We start from the raw sequence: 20,661 nt of genomic DNA on the forward strand, positions 1-20,661 counted from the left end.
TCCCGTGTAACAACTAGTTATATTTAAAAGGGGTGATCGTGGGTTGAATTTAAAACCGAGAAATTTGACTTTTAATAAATATGAGCAGTTATCCATGTAGGTTACTTATTAGTTGGTGAAGGTTGTCACTAACAAATCTCTTTTTTAATTGTGAAAACAACTTTATGTATTTTTCCGATCTTTTTCCTTTTGGATATTTATACTTTGTTTGTCACCCAGCCGGCCGAGCCTTTACATAACTCCTCATTCAACATCTTAAGCATCCCTCCACCCTACGCGCCATTTCATTTCTCTCCCCCCAAAAACATCTCCCTTTAATTTTTACCGCCACCACACTACTTTCAACCACCGTATCAAATGGAAGTCGCCGCCACTCCGGCCACCCTCAAACCCATCACACTCTTCCTCCTCATCCTCTTTTTCACCACCACCACCGCCACCAAATTTCAAACCTTCACCCGCTCCTACCAGACATTCGACAAATCCCTCGAACAACTCGCTAACTCCGAACTCAAATTCGAAAACGAAGCCAAAGTCACCCAAGGCACCTTACAAGTCACCCCTGACTCAGCCAACAGTGACTCGGTCTTCGATCTCAGAAACCGATCCGGCCGAGTCATGTTCAAGAAAATATTCAAACTTTGGGAGAACCCACCAGACAACAAAAACGAAACCGACATCGTAGCGTCTTTCAACACCTCCTTTAGCGTAAACATATTCCCGAAAACCGAAAACCCAGGTGAAGGTTTAGCCTTCGTAATCGCACCATCACTCGATATTCCAGATAACAGTTATGGTCAATACTTGGGACTAACGAATCAAACTCTCGATAACCAAACATCTAACGGTATCGTTGCTGTTGAACTTGATACCGTACAACAAGATTTTGATATTGATGATAATCATATTGGTCTGAATATTCATTCCGTTAGATCTGTTGTATCTAAATCGTTAACACCTTTGAATATTACTCTCGCAACTATAACTCCGACTTATAATACTATTTGGATTCAGTATGATGGTGTTGCGAAGATTATTCAAGTTTATATTGAGGATCTATCCAATCACTTGTACTCTTCTAAACCCACGCCCAGAACCCTTATTATTCAATACGATTTAGATCTCCGGAAAACGGTTAGCCAGTATTCTTATATCGGATTTGCAGCGTCAACCGGAACGTTTACTGAGCTTAACGCCATTCTAGATTGGAGCATAACGGTATACTTTTATATATTTTTTTTTTGAACGAGAATTTTTTTGACATCAGTAGATAATTTATTTCAACGTCCCTCATCATTTGCACGTAACACACACGTTCGGCGGAAACCCGAACCCGATCAACGGTACACGGGAACACATCCATTCGGGCAGTGGTTCTGGTAGAGGTCCGTGAACTAATCCGGTAAAACCTCCTCATAGAGTCAATATATACCACCATTATTGTTGTTCAATTGGTTTAAAGAAAATCATGTCATCATTAAGGATCGAACTCATGACATTTCCCTATCTCATGACAGAAAGTACATGGAGGAACCATTGGCTATGCCCACAAGTTCACTTATATATATATATATATATATATATATATATATATATATATATATATATATATATATATATATAGGCAGGATCAATCGGGAAGTAACCAATCGGGGGGAAGCGGGGGAAGCAAAATTTTTGTTTTTTTCGTTTTTTTTGGAATTTTTTTCCAGCATCAAGATCACACGAAAATATGAACATTTAGAAAAGACACTTCGTGATGAATGTTATTATTTAGGTGGGAAAACGATCGACAAAAAAAACATTCAAGATAATATTGTTCGTGAAAAATGTGAACGTTTTTTTCTTCATGTTTTGTGAAGTAAAATTTAGCCCGATTTAGAGTTTGGGGTTTAGGGTTTGGTGTTTTGGGTTTATTCCATAAACCCAATACACCAAACTCTAAATCTTAAACCCTAAAACCTAAACCCTAAACCCTAAACTCTAAACCGTTCGTGTTAAAAACTCAATCTAAATCCTAAATCTAAACCCTAAATCTAAACCCTAACCCTAAATTCCTAAACCCTAATATCTAAACCCTATAAACCCTAATATCTAAACCCTAATACCTAAAACCTCAACATACGCTCAAAAAACACGATAATTGTTATATATTACTTCTTCGAGTGTTTTTCTGCCAAAATAAAAACATTTATCACAAAGTGTCTTTATTAAATGTTCATATTTTTATCTAATCTATAATGTTCGTGAACAAAGTTTTTTCAAAAACGAAAAAAAAAAAAAATTTGCTTCCTCCCGCTTCCCCCTGATTGGTTACTTCCCTCTTGATCCTACCACTATATATATATATATATATATATATATATATATATATATATATATATATATATATATATATATATATATATATATATATACTAGTTTTATAAGCCCGTTTATTGGACGAGAGTTGTAAAAATATAATTTCACACATGTTGAATATACGTAACAAAAACATATGTACATATTATAGTAAAATTCGTTGGATAAATATACACTTAATTTCATCTTATGAGCCCGTCTATTGAGCGAAATTGTAAAAATATGATTTCGTGATTATTGAATATATAACAAAAGAGAAGTACATATTATAGTGAAATTCGTTGGAGATAAATAAACGGAATTTGAATTTTATGAGTTCGCCTGTTAGATGGAAAATTGTAATAATATTATTTGCAACTGTTGAATACAGAGTATATAATAAAAACATAAATTTATATTGTAAGTTCGATGTAGATAAATAAATTGAATTTATTTTTAAGAACCCGTCTGTTAAACGAAAGTTGTAAAAAAGTAAATTTATGTTAACACGACGAACTACTAAAAAGTAATCATATCTGTCTTAATATTATTCTGAGTTTAAGTTGTTTTGTTTTTTGTTTTTTTTTTCTTTTATAAGCAAGCAAGTTTAAGTTGTTTTGACAAATCGAATTCCAAGATTGACATTGATAATTATTCATATTAAAATATTACGTGAATGACGTTAATGCATTTATCTTAAATAGTTTATTATTATTATTATTATTATTATTATTATTATTATTATTATTATTAAATTATTATTATTATTATTATTATTATTATTATTATTATATTATTTATAATATTAAAAATATTATAAATATTAAAGATATTATTATTTTATTATATTTATTTATAATATAATATTAATTAAAGATATGGTAATAATTCATATCTTAATCTTAATAATTCATATCTTTCTAAATTATTATTTTTAATGAGAAGTTGACATGTGTCAGTTTTAATAAGAAGATTATACGTCAGCAATATTGCACACACTTTATATAAAGTAATAATAATATATATATTTAGTCGTTTATCATTGTCTATATTTTTATGAGCTCGTGCACTGTACGGCACTTGTATAAATTAGTATACGATTACGTTAGTATTGATACTCACCAAATGTATAATACAATTATAATAAAAAAAATCATCTATCACCGGTAACGTTTGTATAAAAAGTATTAGTATCAAAAGCATTGTATACGATAACGTTAGCATTACACACACTTTATATAATGTATGATAAAATGAGTATGATGTATTAAAAATATTAGTATCGTAAATGTTAGTTTACAATACTACAATCAGTTGTTCTCATTCAATGTCGGAAAATTTCTTGAACATAGATTGATATGTTATGAGCATGTCCGTTAAAATACGTATCGCAAATGTCAAAAGTTGATATACTTTAAATTTATTTAAATATCACATTTTGTATTTAGTATAGATATTTGATTGTTTATTTAAATTAAGTTATATACCTAATTTTATTTAAAATTTATTCATTTATTTTCCGTCCATTTCATACTAATTGTGCGTGGAGTATAATTTATGCTCAAATGTACAACTTTTATATTTATATTATTTTATTTATTTATTTATTTAATTTAAATTATTATTTTATTTTATATTTTTGTTAACGTCAAATGTAAAGTTCTATTGCTCCTGTTACTTTCATTTTATATTTATATTATTTTATTTATTTAATTTGATATTTAAAGTAATTGTATTTAAATATGAATACTTTCCTTATTTGAGAAAATCAATTAAATAGATGGGAAGAACGAAAGAATGACACGTGACAAGAATAAAGGAGTAGTTGACACGTCAGCATAATGTGCTTTATATAATATATAGATAGATATAGATGGTTTAAGGCTGATTATTATTGTTTTTATTTTTTCAAATTCTAATATATATCAATATATACGCATATGATGTGTTATGAATAAATAAATATAAGTAATAAAATATTGTTTGTTTTATTTGTTAAATCTCCTAGTAAATCAAAAAAAAAAAAAAAAAAAAACTAGTGAACGTAATAGTTACGGTTATTTTAAGAGAGATTACCTGGATAGTCTATGTAGTTCACCAAAATTTACGTGGATAGTGCTATTTTTATTCATATTTTTACTTCTTTTTTATTTTCGCAGGTAGTATTCCCCGAGCCACAAAGTCATGCGATGGCAATATCGCTTGGAATTGGTATACCGGTGGTGGTAGGATTGTTGGCCACTTATTTAGGTTATTATTTCTACAAAAGACGAATGCTAAATAGGTCACAATCTAATATTTTGAGCCATCTAAAGACGTTACCTGGAATGCCGAAAGAGTACCACTTTCGTGAGCTAAAAAAAGCGACGAATAATTTCGACGAAAAGAGGAAATTAGGGCAAGGTGGTTACGGGGTTGTTTACCATGGAGTGTTGCGGCCGGAGAAAAATGAGGAGGTGGCGGTAAAATGGTTTTCGAGGGAGAGTTTAAAGGGTGAATGTGATTTTTTGGCCGAACTTACGATTATTAATCGTTTAAGGCATAAACATCTCGTTCGATTACTGGGTACGTTTTTCTCTTCTTTTTTTAACGAACATTTTTTTCTTCTTATTCTATCTTGACATTATTATATGTGTAAATAAATACTCACAAACATCGCGTACTTATCACGTATTTAGTTCAGTGTTATTAATGTTAACTAGTTAAAGACTCGCAAATTCGCGAAATTCTTTAAAGAATTTTGTTATAGTTAAATAGAAAAGGGGCTTGTATATGATGATTGATTATTACACGTTATATATTATATGTATAGTGAATAGTGATATGGTAAACTTGAAATAACATGAAATAATTATCAAATCAAAATTTAACAATGTTGTAACACCAAAATCAAATTCAAACTCAAGTATGCTAAAAGAATTAAATAAACGTAATATAGGTATAGCTTCTCATTGGAGATTAAACAACGTCAATCTTATGAGGTAGTTGTGAACCGAGATTAATGCCGTCGATATTTGTCTTAGAGTGGATATGTTTTGGATTTTTATTAAAAGTAGAAATATGTAATTAATCAACATGTAAAAAAGGTGGAAGTTTTTTTTTTGACAAAAATATTAATATGTGTATATATATAGTAGAACCGAGGTTCTGGTGGAACAACATTGAACAGATCATAACGACATGTTGTGCGAGTACTTGGTCATAGACGATCAAAACTCAATAGCACTCACTCTATTCTAAATAATATGAACGACTACATTGAATACAGAGCGAAAACAATAGAAATTACAATTGAAGAGTCAATACAAATATTACCCACCAACCTAAGCCTAAAAACATACTCATAAACCCGACCCCGTATACAACTGCTCATCTTCACTCCTCGTAAACTGCCAATCCAGATTAATCACCGGGCAATTATAATGTATTTAAATGTTTGGCGCATTTTCAACTTCTTTGTAGACCTTTAATTCTGTTTTAAAAGATGGCTTTCCACTTGCAATAATTTATAAGTTTCGTTTAGTATAATTTTCACTAAAATTCATATGTTATTAAAATGACATGGCATACAAGGATATTTATCTACATAGCAATCAAGATACATGATCAATACCAAGTATTATCAAAAACCTACAAAATCAGAATATGACCAAATGCAACTTGGAAAGCATCTAGCTTATAATTATATTATATTATATTATATTATATTATACTTACATACTAAACCTCCTCATCGTTTCAGTTTAAACGAATTGTCGTTTTGAGCTTGCGTTCACACTACAAATTACACAACAACCCCTCAGCTTTACACTTTTTCAGGGATAAAAAACGTAAACTTATAATTTAATTAAAATAAAAAAACCTTACTCCACCCGAATTTATAACGGGCCCTATCTTCTCGCTAGGTGCGAGTTAAATTTTTCCGAGGCCACCGTTCAACTCGGAAAAATCTCACGAACCCAACGGGACTAACTATATGCAAAACGGACATCGTTAAAAAAACACTAAATAACGGGCCCTATATTCACGTTCGGTGCGAGTTAAATTTTTCCGAGACCACCGTTCAACTCGAAATAATTTTACGAACACAACGCGACTAACTATACGCGAAACGGACATCGTTAAAAAAAATAAATATTTCGGGCTATATTACATACATATATATACATATACAACACGACTAACTATACGCGAAACGGACATCGTATATCCAAATTGGACCGCGCGTCGAATACAACCGCAGCAACGCGCGGTCGGATTTTTTCTAGTTTATACGGAGTATAAAACATGCTAGGCTGCACAGATCTGCAGCCCAAGTGTAGCTCGAAAAATAAAAAATAAAAATAAAAAAATGAAACTACAGTATAAATGAATTGATCACACGTCTGTCATTAATTGAAACACAACCCCCAGGATCAGTTAACCATTTATGACACTCTAGATACAGATTGCTTGCACGATTCGATAGTCATTAGACTACTCCCAACTATGACGGGTGGCGTCAACACTTCCTCAATGCAACGTCAGCTTTCTCTCTCCACCTTCCTCACCACTTCCTCCCATGACACTACCATTACCAACCATGACATACTTCCTCCAATTTTTCTATTATTATTATTATTATTATTATTATTATTATTATTATTATTATTATTATTATTATTATTATTAATTATAAACTACAGTAACAAATAAATAAACAACACTTTTATTAAATAACAAGAATACGGTTACATTTTTAATGAAAAACAAAATAATTAAGAAATACATAAAATTAAACATAAATTAAAAACAATAAAACTACTTATCATCTTCATCACAATCGTCCTCCTCGTCTTCGTTTTCTTCATCTTCTTCGTCATCAGTTTCGGTTGTACCAGAAGGTCCCACTTGTGGCAAAATAGCTGTTGGATGTAAATGGCAACGGTCAAAAAAGTAAAAAATGGGCCAAGAGCATGTCATGGAAAATGCTTGGGGAAGGAGTGAACCAGGGCGGAGTGCTTGAGGGCGTTCGAGGGAGGAGGAGGGCGGTTCGATTGCCATCGGCGCCCTCCGAGAGTGCCTCCGATAACACACTCCAGAGCATGTGGATGGGTGTGGTCTTAGAAAGTTTTTAATTGTATCTCGTTTAACGTCATCGGTCCATTCCATCCTTTCCTTTAGTAGATCACTTGGTTCATGTTCTTCCACATCAAGTAACCAGTAGACCACTTCACCGCTTGCTAGTAATTCACCCGAATATCTTTAACTGCCATTGTTCAAATCATCCCCAAACACATCTTCTTTATTTCGTATCGAGTTGCCATCTATTTTCCACCATTTAGTGACTCTATTGCTAACATCCTTAGCTTGTTTACATGAAATCAATGCTTAATACATACCTAAATCCTTTTTTTCCTTGCTCACCCGCTGCTCTGCTATGTGATTGTCAAGTCCAGATCCACTTAAATAGCCATTCGGACCCATTCCATTCAAAAGAATCAGATTTATATTAATAGATTGGATTTGAATATATTTTTACTGCTATACAACACAAAAAATATAATTTAAAGTTAAAGTTAAAATAATAGATCTCTAAAATAAAACATGAGAATTGAACTCAGACGGAGGGAATATACACTTGATGCATATTTACAACAAGGACTTTCAACAATCTTCACTTGACAGCAAGAGTCTTTTAACTTTATTCCAAGTCATCCTTCACTCAAACATGATCTACCTTAACTTGACTACACCTTATTAATCTGCACAAACCAGATTAAGTTAGAGATAATCAAATTAAGCTTGACTGATTCAAGCTTATCTTTTTGTTCACATCAACGTCGAGCAGTATTCTTTTATTTGCAAATTTTTAAATAAATTATCTTCCTTAATATAAATATACAACTTTGTATATAGACCTTTAGTAAAACATATTATCTAGTGGCTTGTAATCTTGATATTTCTCTTTTTCTTTTGGTAAATCGGTTCTTATGACGTGCCACAAATCAATTTCCTTAATCTATAGAAACCTTTAAAAAATACTCCGTACTTTATTACTTCTACTTTTTTATGATAATGATATAATCATCATTTATCATTTATTTGTCATAAAAACAGCTATGGAGGAGGTTAAACACCCTACTCTGTGTATTATGGAACAATCAGCATTTATAGTTATTGATTTTTTTGGTAAGAAAATTTGACAATAAATTCATTTAAGAAAAAATTACGCCGTTGGTACTTGTGGTTTGTTTACATTATCATGAAAACACCTAAAGTTAATTTTTTGCGTAGTTGGTACTTAGGTTTTGTGTAACTTTAAGTCCCGTTGATTCTATGTATGTTTTTTTGGAATTTTTTGCTTCTTTTTTTCCCACTTTCACAATTTCATTTACAGTTTAGGTTTGAATGTTTCTGCTAATGAAGGTATTTTGTTCAGCCATCGTATTCAAAGTTTGAGGTTGCATTTCTATATAAAAGTTGAATGCTCGCCCTGTTTTGTGTTTACGTTCAGTGTGTTGAATAATATAGTGTGGATACATGTGAACTAAAGGTGCCTACAATTGTGGAAGACAAATTTGAATTGACAACATTTACTACCATATAGTTGTCAACTTGATCACAACTAGCACATGGTTGTCAAGTTGTTTACAACTATCTCAACTTGTTTACAACTATATTAACTGTAAGAGATAAAGAGAGAAAGAAAGAACTGTGTTCTTGTATTTGTGTGTTATACCAGTACATGAGACCTTCTATTTATAGAAGGTATACTTACATTAACAATCCCTAAACTATGATTACAATGCTATATTACAATACAAGTAGTTGTCTAATATTCCCCCGCAAGCTAAGGTCGGGTAACAACCTGTAGCTTGGATCGTAACTGGAGAAATCTTGGTGTGGACAATGGCTTGGTGAAGATATCAACAATCTGATCATCAGTAGTTATAAACTGAACTGAAAGTTTTTGTTGAGCAACTCTTTCTCGAACAAAGTGAAAATCAACTTCTACATGTTTTGTACGTGCATGAAAGACTGGGTTAGCTGAGAGATATGTAGCGCCAAGGTTATCACACCATAAGGTAGGAACCGATTTAACAGGAACACGAAGTTCACGTAATAGATCTTGAAGCCATGTTACTTCTGCAACCGTGTCAGCTAGGGCCTTGTATTCAGATTCTGTTGAGGATCGAGAGACAGTCTTTTGTTTTCGAGCTGACCATGAGACTAGTTTTGAACCAAGATATATAGCATATCCTCCCGTGGATCGACGGTCATCTGGACAACCTGCCCAGTCAGCATCAGAGAAGCTAGTCAGTGAGTTGTATGCTGAATCAGTATAGGCATGAAGCACTGTTCCGGAGTTGTGCATAAATCGTAAACCATAATTGGCAGTGCCTTGTAAGTAACGGAGAATTCGTTTAACTGCTGACCAATGATTTATCGTGGGACAATGCATGTACTGACAGACTTTGTTGACTGCGAAAGTGATGTCCGGTCGAGACAATGTAACGTATTGAAGGGCACCTACAATTTGACGGTATTGAACAGGGTTGTCAAATGTTGCACTATCACCAAGAGCAAGTTTGGCGTTGGTTGTCATCGAAGATGAAACTGGTTTAGCATTAGATAAGTCGGCGCGTTCCAAAAGTTCATGGATGTATTTGCGTTGTGATAGAATCATGTCATTACCATTCCTTGTGACTTCAATCCCTAGAAAATAAGATAAGTTACCCATGTCTTTAACATCAAATGAGCGGCTTAGACTTTGTACCACCCTATCTATTTCTTTTGTATCGTTCCCTGTTAAAATAATGTCATCAACATACACAAGCATATATAGAAGAGTGTTCCCTTTAGAGTAGATGAATAAGGAAGTATCCGTTTTCGACCCATGAAATCCAAGAGAATGAAGTGCTGTCGTGAGTCGATGAAACCATGCTCTAGGTGCTTGCTTTAATCCATATAAGGCTTTGTGAAGGAGGTACACATGATTTGGTGTAGCTGAATTGACGAATCCCGGTGGTTGTTGTAGATAAACTGTTTCGTGAAGATCACCATGTAAAAATGCATTTTGTACATCAAGTTGCCTGAGGGACCATTTCTGAGACACAGCCAAGGAGAGAACCACACGAATGGTTGTTGATTTTACAACGGGGCTAAATTATTCCTGATAGTCGATGCCTGGTTGTTGTCGAAACCCTTTAGCAACTAAACGTGCTTTGTAGCGTTGTACTGCCCCTGTTTGATCCCGTTTTAATTTGTATACCCACTTGCAATCAACCACATTAGAATTTGGAACACGAGGTACTAGTGACCAAGTACCATTCCGCACCAACGTTGAATACTCTTCAGTCATGTCTTTACGCCAGTGAGGATCTTTGTTAGCAATGGTAAAGTTTGCTGGTTCAGTATCGGACGAGGGACCTCTTGTATGATAGGAGGTAGCCTTATGTTGGTGGATTTGTTTAGGATTAGGGCGAAGATTGGCTGGTCTAGAACGAGGAGGTGGCTCAGTGTTTGTGGAAGTGGTGGTAGTAGTAGCAGTAGTCTGAGGTAGTTGGTTGTGACTTTGTTTAGGTGATGATGAGGAGGTTTTGGAGCGTCGATGATATGTTTGAATGATAGGTGGTTTGATCGTGCCATGTTCAAGCGGTGTAGTGGTGGTATTTTGTGGTTCTGGTGGGACAGAATGTGTTTTAGGAACTGTGGAAGGTGAATCTTTAGTTTGTGAGGTAGGATTTGGATATTTAGAGATGTAGGGATTGACTGGATGTGTAGAAATGGTTGTAACAGATTGTTTAAAAGGAAAAGATTGCTCGTTGAATCGAACATGACGGGCTATATAAATATGATCCGACTTTAGGTCGAAACATCGATAACCATGATGGGCAGTACTGTAACCAAGAAATACACAAGGTGTAGATCGAAAATCCATTTTGTGTTGGTTGTATGAACGAAGATGAGGGTAGCATTGGCACCCAAAAACTCGAAGAAATGAAAAATCAGGTTTATGTTTGAACACATGTTCAAAAGGTGAGGTGGCTGAGTTTGTTCGAGATGGAATTCGATTGATAAGGTATACTGCAGTTCCAAAAGCAAAATGCCAAAAACGTTGTGGTACATGTGATTGAGCGAGTAGAGTAAGACCGGTTTCAACAACATGACGATGTCGTCTTTCAACCAAACCATTTTGTTCACTTGTATGAGGACAGGAAAGACGATGATTGATGCCTAGTGGAGAAAAGAATTGATGGAGATTTCTAAATTCACCTCCCCAATCAGTTTGGACAGATTTGAGTTTGGTCTGAAATTGTCGTTCAACCATTGCCACAAATTGCTTAAAGGTGGCATAAACATCAGATTTGAGTTTTAATGGGAAAAACCACATAAATCGTGAAAAGTGATCAACACACAACAAAAAGTATTTGTGACCATCATAGGAGGTAACAGGCGCAGGTCCCCATACATCACAAAAGACTAAATCCAAAATGTGCGAACTTTTATAAGTAGATGGTAATAGATGAAGTTTAGAGGATTTTCCAACATTACATGAATCACAAAAGGTGGTTGTAAACTTATTTTGTAAAGGCAAATGATATTTAGATAACATGGACTTCAACAATTGTGGATGTGGATGTCCGAGTCTTTGATGCCATGTAATTGAAGATGCACGGGTAGTGGAGAATGCTATTTTGTGAACTGGTGAAGACTGGGGAAGATGGAAGGAGTAAAGACCACCATTACTTGGACCCGTGAGGAGGGTAGTGTGTGTAATCTTGTCCTTCACAGCAAAGAAAGTTGAGTGAAATTCAAAATACACATTGTTATCGAGACAAAACTTTTGTACAGAAAGTAATTTATGTTTTATTTCAGGAACATGAAGTATGTCTTTAAGGGAAAAGGTTTTGTTTGGAGACGAAAATTGTGAGGAACCAACGTGTAAAATGGGTAAACCCTTACCATTGCCAACATGAAGATTGTCCTCACCGTAGTAGACCTCGGAGTTGCCAAAGTTGGATAGGTCTGGAGCAACATGGTGACTAGAGCCTGTGTCTGGGATCCAAGAGGTTGACGCTTGGGAGCGATAGTCTGTAAAGTTGGCTGAAGGTGAATGTCGTCTCATAGTAGCAGGGTAACGATTAGGGCATTGAGATGGGATGTGCCCAATCCCACACCTGTTACATGTGCCAAAAACTGTGTTTTGATTAGAAGCCCAGTTAAATGAATTTCGATTACCTGCTTGATTTCTGTTGTTATAGTTGCCTCGTCCACGTCTGTAATCACGTCCACGACCACGGTTATTGCCAGATCGGTTAGTGTACATGGCTTGTGCAGCCGGTGTATGGGCAGGTTGAGCTTGGAGTCCAAGTTGAGATAAAAGCGATTGTACCGCTTGAAGCTGATCTGTTTGTGAAGCGGGCAAGACATTATTAGGAGCTGTTGAATTGCGACTTTGTGTGCTAGTCGTGAATGCTTGAGCTGAAGGAATGTCAGGTACAGATTTCTTGATCATGTAGTCGTGGTCTGATAGCAGACCATGAAGGTCTACAAAGGTAGGAGGCTTTTCGCGGCCCAGAAGGCTTGATTTTAAACCGTTGTATTCCTCTCGTAGTCCTGATATAACTAGCATCACCAAATCTTTTTCTTTCATCTTTTCGCCTATGTTAGCGAGCGCAACATCGTATTCTTGAGTCCTAGTTAGGTAGTCTGCGGTTGTTTCATCTGGCTTCATCTGTAGTCGGAGAAGCTGGGTTTTTAAAGTGTATTCCCGAGAGGAAGTGTGAGGAGCGTAGGCACGCTCAAGGGACAACCAGAGATCACGAGACGTTAGTCCTTGAACATGTTGAAATGATGCTTCGGATATGGTAGAAATGAGAAGCATTCGTATATGAGCATCATTAGAGACCCAATTAATGTAATTGGGGTTTTGTGGTTGAGACTGTGTTTCTTCATCTTTTTCTGGTGATTGGACCGATGATGGGACATTCTTAGGTGGACAAGGGATTGTGCCATCAATATAGTCAAACAATTTATTGGTGATGAAGAACGGTTGAACCATTGTCTTCCAGTAACCATAGTTCGTGGGAGATAAGGTGAACCCAAATTTGTGAGAGTTGTGTGCGGTTTTCTCTGCTGGAGTAAATGTAGCTAATAGTGCCATTTTCAAAAATAGAGAAAATGATACAGTAACTCGTTTGTTTTTTTTTTTTCGTATCTGTTTTTTTTTTTTTTTTTTTGCGCTTTTATTTTTTTTTTTGCTTTTTTTTGCGTTTTTTTTTGTTTTTACTCTTTTTTTTTTAAAAGAAAATAAATAAAAATAAAAAAAAATATAGAATAGAGAAGATAAGTACGGGAGGTAATATAAAAGAGAATGAAGTTAAACTTCAGTGGGTTATTTTTCTTTTACTCCCGTTCTTTCCAAAACAGAACCAAAAAAAAAGAAATCGGCGGTGAACAGTGGCCGGCGGCGGTGAACAGTGGCCGGCGGCGGTGAACAGTGGCTGACGGCGGCGATGAACAGTGGCGCCGGAGATGAACAGTGAAAAAAAAATCTAAAAAATTCAGGGTTAGGTCGGAATTTGATTCCGAAGCTAATGGTGTTGGCCGATTTCCCTGATTTAAGCTGGATCGGGCTAGATCTAAAAAGGATCGGAAAATATCCGACTACTTTTGGTGTTCTTTGAGGCTGAAAATTTTGGTTTTGATTCGGATTATAATTCCGAACTTAGTGTAGTTTGTAATTTTCGCTGATTTGAGGTAGTTGATCTTCAGTTACATTTTCTTCACTGAAGATAATGGCGGTGGGTTTGTGTGATGACGGGTTGGGTGTTATGACCCGAAAGCCTCGTTTCTGATGTGAAGGTTCAGGCAAGGCTGCAACCACAGAGCATACTACGAGTTTTTAAGGTCAGTTTTTTTTTTTTTTGGCCGGAATTGTTGCCGGAAAATAGCTTGGCTGCCGGAATTGTTGCCGGACTTAGGCCTTTACAGCTCTTGATACCATATTAACTGTAAGAGATAAAGAGAGAAAGAAAGAACTGTGTTCTTGTATTTGTGTGTTATACCAGTACATGAGACCTTCTATTTATAGAAGGTATACTTACATTAACAATCCCTAAACTATGATTACAATGCTATATTACAATACAAGTAGTTGTCTAATAATAGTTGTCAATTTGTTTACTACTTCTTCCATTTTCAAGTAGTATAAATAGGGCATCATACTTGCACACTTATGCATCCCAAAATTAATTCTTTCTTCCTTGTATACTAAAGAGTTAATAGAGCGTTAGTGAGTGTTAATCTCCTAATTACAAGAGCTATAAAGATTAGTGTTTATCCTTGTAATTAGAGAGAAGTGTAATTCCTATTATTCTTATTAGTGAAACGTTTATTTCCTTGCCCGTGGTTTTTTACCCTATTGGGGTTTTTCACGTTAAATCTCGGTGTTTCTATTATTGTCTTTATTTCAATTATTACTAGCGGGTTGCTATAATTCGGTGTAACTTTTCTCAACAAGTGGTATCAGAGCAAGATTTTTATATCTAGTGTGTATTACTCTACTTATCTAAGTAAGATTATTTTCACTCAATATAAGTTTTCAAGTACTATTTCTCGAAAAATACTGTTGTCGAAAAGAAGATTGTAATTATAGCAATGTCTACGAAATTTGAAATTGAAAAGTTTAACGGGAGTAATTTCTCGTTATAGAAATTAAAGATGAGAGCTATCCTGAGAAAGGATAAGTGTTTAGCGGCCGTCAGTGAACGGTCATCCGAGTTCACTAATGAAAAGTTTAACGACCAGTCAAAGTACACTTGACGACCATCGTTATCTTGGTCCCACAGCTTGATCATAACTCTAAATGAATTTAATAAATAACCTTGCATTCTTTATTTAAAATTGATTTCCTATAAAGGAAACCTACCAAAATATGTAAGTTTAGAAAAACCATACATAAATACTTAATCAAAAGTTGACCAAAACAAAGTCAACAAACACCCACAATTTAATGTATCAAAATAGAATGCAAGTTAATGTTTAACAAAAGCTGCAATCATAAATATGCAGACTCTCTAAGCACAGCGGAAGCAATCAATCATGAACCTGAGAATAAAACATGCGAGTAACTGTCAACAAAAACGTTGAGTGAATTATAGGTTTAATATTGCAAACAATATTTAATTTAAACTAAAAATTTATGTTTGAAAACATAAAGCCTTATTTTGGACCACAAAAATTATATGCTCGAAAACATATAAAACATTATTCCATTAACCCGTGAGCCACCTGGTAACCACTTAACCAATTCCACCCTTACCAAACACAATATACACTGAAAAGGTGTATCTTTAAATAATTACGAAGTACTAATACATTCCGTCTTCAAAAATTGCTAGCGCGACTAGCACGAAATGGGTTGTCAAACCCGATAGATCTATTCATAGGATTCGCGTTCACCAGTAGAAACCAGTGATTACATTTACCAGGCTAGGAAATATTTTCGTTCAACTCACAATGAATAACTTAAACCAACTTCCATTTGTGTCCAATAAAAAAAAAATGCATGTATTCTCATCCCAAAAGATATAAAATAGAAAAATGGGACTATAACTCACCTTAACGAAAATGAAGTAATATCACAGAAAACGTGAACTGCACGAAGTAAAGTGATCAAGAATGATCACAACGCCTACCTATAAATAAAGCAGGTCGATATAAATAACTAACTTAGGTCAAGTCTTAGTATGATAGCTATAGTACTTGTTGCAAGTAATCATAGAACAACACTCAGTATGCTTCAGTTTGATCAGAACAGCGTAAGGACACGTACTTTCTATTTTTAGAAAGTTTCTATTTTTAGCAGGTTTTCATTTTTGAAAAGTTTCTATTTTAGGAAAGTTTCTATTTTAGAAAAGTTTCCATTTTAGGAAAGTTTCTATTTTAGAAAAGTTTCTATTTTTTGAAAAGTTTCCATATTTAGAAAGTTGCTATTTTGGAAAGATTATAATTTAAGAAAGTTTCCTTAATTAGAAAGTCAACAAAAGTCAACTGAAAGTCAAAGTCAACCGAAAGTCAACTCAAAAGCCAACCTTGGTCAAACATAGTCAACATTAATTTTAAAATATAAATTATAATAATAATATAAGTTATAATGTTATTTAAAGTCATATATGTATTATTAAGTCATAACATAAGTTTAATTAAATTGAATTTAATTATTAAAGTTAACATAAGTTGAAATGATATAATTAATATAACATAAGTATTTAATTAATTAATTAAATATTAATCATAACATAAGTATTATTAATTAATAATAGTTTTTTTATCATATCATAAGTATTATTAATTAATAATAAATTATTAATCATATCATAAATTTTTATTAAAATTATTAAATCATAAGTATTTAATAATTGAATTATAATTAAATAATAACTAAGCCTTATAATAATTAAATAATTAATTAATATTTATTATGAGTCTTATTATAATAATCTCATAACATAAGTTTAATACTTACCTTAAGTATTTTTCATTAATAATAAAAGTATTATTAATCATAAGTTTAATTAAAAGTTTCATTAATCAAAATATAATTAATAATGATATAATAAATATGTATATCATAAGTCTTAAAATTTAATTAATCACTTTTATATCATAAGTAATTTAATGATAATGAAAATCATTATTTTATATCATAAGTTAGATGTTATAACCATAAGTTTTAATTACAAGTTCATCGGGTCATAACTTGAGTCCCGGGTATCGGTTTTCGGCGAGTATTATATATATCTTCGCCTAACCAAACCACCCGACCCATTAGTACACTCAAGAACACCCCAATAACAGCCACCAAGTTGTGACCAACAGCCACCATTCAACTTGGAGCTTTAATCCGTTCAAAAACATGCTTTAGTCATAACGGGTGATCCGTGGCTCGGATTTCGATGACCTGAACATGAATGTTCATCCAATCATCAATCCTAACATACTAGTACACCTTAGTGACTCCAAAAATGGTCACAAAGTCGGACCAAACCTGAACACATTCATTTTTATCTTTTAATTCCATGAAAACACCATTATAATCATATCTTAAGCTCCGGGAATCGAAATAACATGAATTCGGAGTCTAAAATCAATGTCTTGATGAGAGGAACACATCTAGACACTTTAATTTAACAAAAACATCAGTTAAGTTTACTGAAATGGTCGATTAGTCTGCTGTCCACAATCAATCAAACCGAAAACATGCAATAACGAGTGATTCTATGCATACAATCAATAATCCAACAACATACAAGCACCATACTATCATATTAAACATCAAAATCAGTAAAAGTAGAGTAAAATGAAAAATCTAGGGTTTGTGATTTTACCCTAATCAAGAATCAAGAAGATGAAGCTTGTAGATCTCGAAAAGGAGAATCCGTTTATGCAATTAATTTTGAGAGATGATGAATATTTGTATGATGATTGTAGATGGCCAAAATACTGATTAAGGATAGGTAGAAGTCGGACTAGTAGGGAGGATATGAGAGAAAAAAATTTAGATTAGGTTAAAATGATTTGAAGTAGTGGTGTTTTGATCTAAGTGCACTAGTTTTGCAAAAATGACAAATCCTCCCCTCCATATTGGAGTTTCGGTCGAACCATACCCCAAGGAGTGGGCTCCTTAGCCCATTTTGATGATTAGGAGAAAAGCTTGTGGCCCGAACGCCCGATCAAAGCCCGAAACGCGAAAATGCTACTACGCGATTGATTTTTCGGAGAGATAACAAATACGCGACGAATAAAATATATAAACACTATATATAATCATATGACATTAAAATATCATATTTAAAATAATTTGGACCTAAAAGTCCCAAAAGCTTGACCGTTGGTTTGAAAACCGAAAAGATTCGCCGGATAGAAATCCGCGACACGTAGAAACGTATAACTTAAAATATGAATACAAATATTCAAATAACACATAATAATTAATATATTATTACAAAAATAATAATATAGATCATAGAAATGACGTGGCACGAATAACAGTTAACGGTCGTTAAATAATAAACGGTAAAAGATAACGGAAAAAGTAGGGTCGTGACAAAAAGTATGATTTTATATGGTTAAAATTAGTAAACGGACGAATATACCCTCACATGCATGGCACATGTGATGAGTTAACCATTACATTTTAACTGCAGTTAGTCAGGGTTTACCAAACATGTAAGTTACACAATATCTAGGTACTAACTACGCAAGAAAATAACTGTAGGTGTTGTCATGATAATGTAAACAAATCACAGGTATCAACGGCGTAATTTTTTCTTCATTTAAAGTTACCAATCATGAAAATTTTGAGTTTGACATGAAAAAGTCAAACCTAGATACATCATACGGCGGGTATGTTTGTCAAAACTAACTGGAGCTGGTAGCTGAAAGCTATAAGCTGAAAGCTGGAGTTTTTTAAATTTGTTTTGGTGTTTGGGAGTATAGTTAGAGCTACGAAAAAATGTAAAATTACAAAAATGGACACTAGAAAAAAAACTTGAATATCATCAATCAATTTAACTTAATAAAACATCGCCATTAACAAACGTTGAGAACATAATATAATAATATTAAATTTTAATGATGTGCATTACGTATTAAAGTAGCAATTTGTTTAAGAACTTACACAAACTCAAAACCATTTCTTTGTTTAGTTTTCTTTAGTCACATTTTCAGGTTTAGGAGCCATCTAGCAACATGATGACATGTTTGATTAACATTTTAATATTTAAATGTGCATATGTTTTTATAGCAAAAAATCTGTTATTTTGAGTTGTAATTTGAGGGGATAATAAAAAATAGTAACTAACGAGGAAACTAAAGCCGTGCTTCGCTGCGGGTGATTCCGATCAGTTAACGATTGGCGGTGTTAGTTGGTTAGCGGCAGTTAAATAGATGTTTAAAAAACAACGGAATGAAGAGGAAGTACAAAAATGTTGTAAATAAGATGACATTTTTTTATATTACATAAGGGGAATATTTTTTTACATGTTACTACGTCTATGGTAAATACTTATGGTTATGATATACTTCAAATTAAAATTAAATAAAATGAAATGAATGGACCTAATATTTTTAGGTATTTTTTTTAAGAAGTTGATCCAAACAGGTACTAAATACAGCTTTTATCTCTTTGTCTGGTTATTACTCCTTACTAATTCTAGTACACACATGGCATCTATACTTTTACCTCTTTCTCCTCATCTTTTCAACTCCCTTAAAATCATTCTCACTTTTCTTATATTTTCTTCCTAATTCCCTCTCTGGCCACTTACAATGGTTCACTTCTTTCACAAACATTTTTACTGTCACATCAGCGCCACATCAGCACAAACACTTTAATATTTCTTTCACTAAACACTCACTATCATACACTTCATTTTAAACTTTAACCAATTTAAAATTATTATTTAAATACAATAAATAAATACAAATAATATTTTATTAAATAAAATAAAAACATTACATTATTAAAAATTAAAAACATTACATAATTAAAAAAATAAAAGATAATACATAAATAAAAAAAGGGTTTTGCTAACGTATGCCACAGGAGCGTACGTTAAGGTGCATTTAATGCACTTGAAATTTCCTTAATTATCAGAATTTGTAATTAATAAACGTATAAAAGTGGTAACTATTAGATTAAATTAATGAGTATTAAATACAAATTCTAATAATTAAGGAAATTTCGAGTACATTAAATACACATTAACGTATGCCCCCGTGGCATACGTTAACAAAACCCAAAAAAAAAATACAATAAATAACGCTAATTGTTTCGAACAATATAATCATTCGGGAGTGTCCAAATGTGTTCAATCAAATTGTTGCGAAGGACATGATGCGCTCTTTTATATCGCATCTCTCGATCCACCTGATCTTGGAGCTCAACTCTCTCCGCCCAAATACGTCGCGGCTGTTTTCTCGATTTCATAGATAATCCTCTTCGAGGTCGTATATGTTGCGCGCGTTGTCTTCGGTGATCATGTTGTGAAGTATAACACAAGTGTACATGATTCGACGTATTTTATTGATACTAAAAGGTCTTGCTGTGTGTTTTAGTATTGCCAACGACCTTGAAGAACACCGAAAGCTCGTTCCACGTCTTTTCTCGCGGCTTCTTAAAAACGTTTAAACTTTACATTTTTTGGCTCAATTGGACATTTAAACGACTTGACATGTGTTGCCCATTCTGGGTATATGTCATCTACCAAGTAATACCCTTTTGTAAATTCGTGCCCGTTGATAGTGTAACGGACCTCCGGAGCTCGACCA

At 33.5% G+C, this 20,661-nt stretch overlaps 1 pseudogene; it reads left to right on the forward strand.

Annotated features, from left to right (window-relative positions):
- The first annotated feature begins 357 nt into the window (after positions 1 to 357).
- LOC139859517 (probable L-type lectin-domain containing receptor kinase S.5) overlaps positions 358 to 20,661 on the forward strand; it is a 30,378-nt pseudogene continuing 10,074 nt past the window's right edge.

This window comes from Rutidosis leptorrhynchoides, chromosome 7 (genome assembly GCF_046630445.1).
Source record: "Rutidosis leptorrhynchoides isolate AG116_Rl617_1_P2 chromosome 7, CSIRO_AGI_Rlap_v1, whole genome shotgun sequence".
NCBI lineage: Eukaryota > Viridiplantae > Streptophyta > Magnoliopsida > Asterales > Asteraceae > Rutidosis > Rutidosis leptorrhynchoides.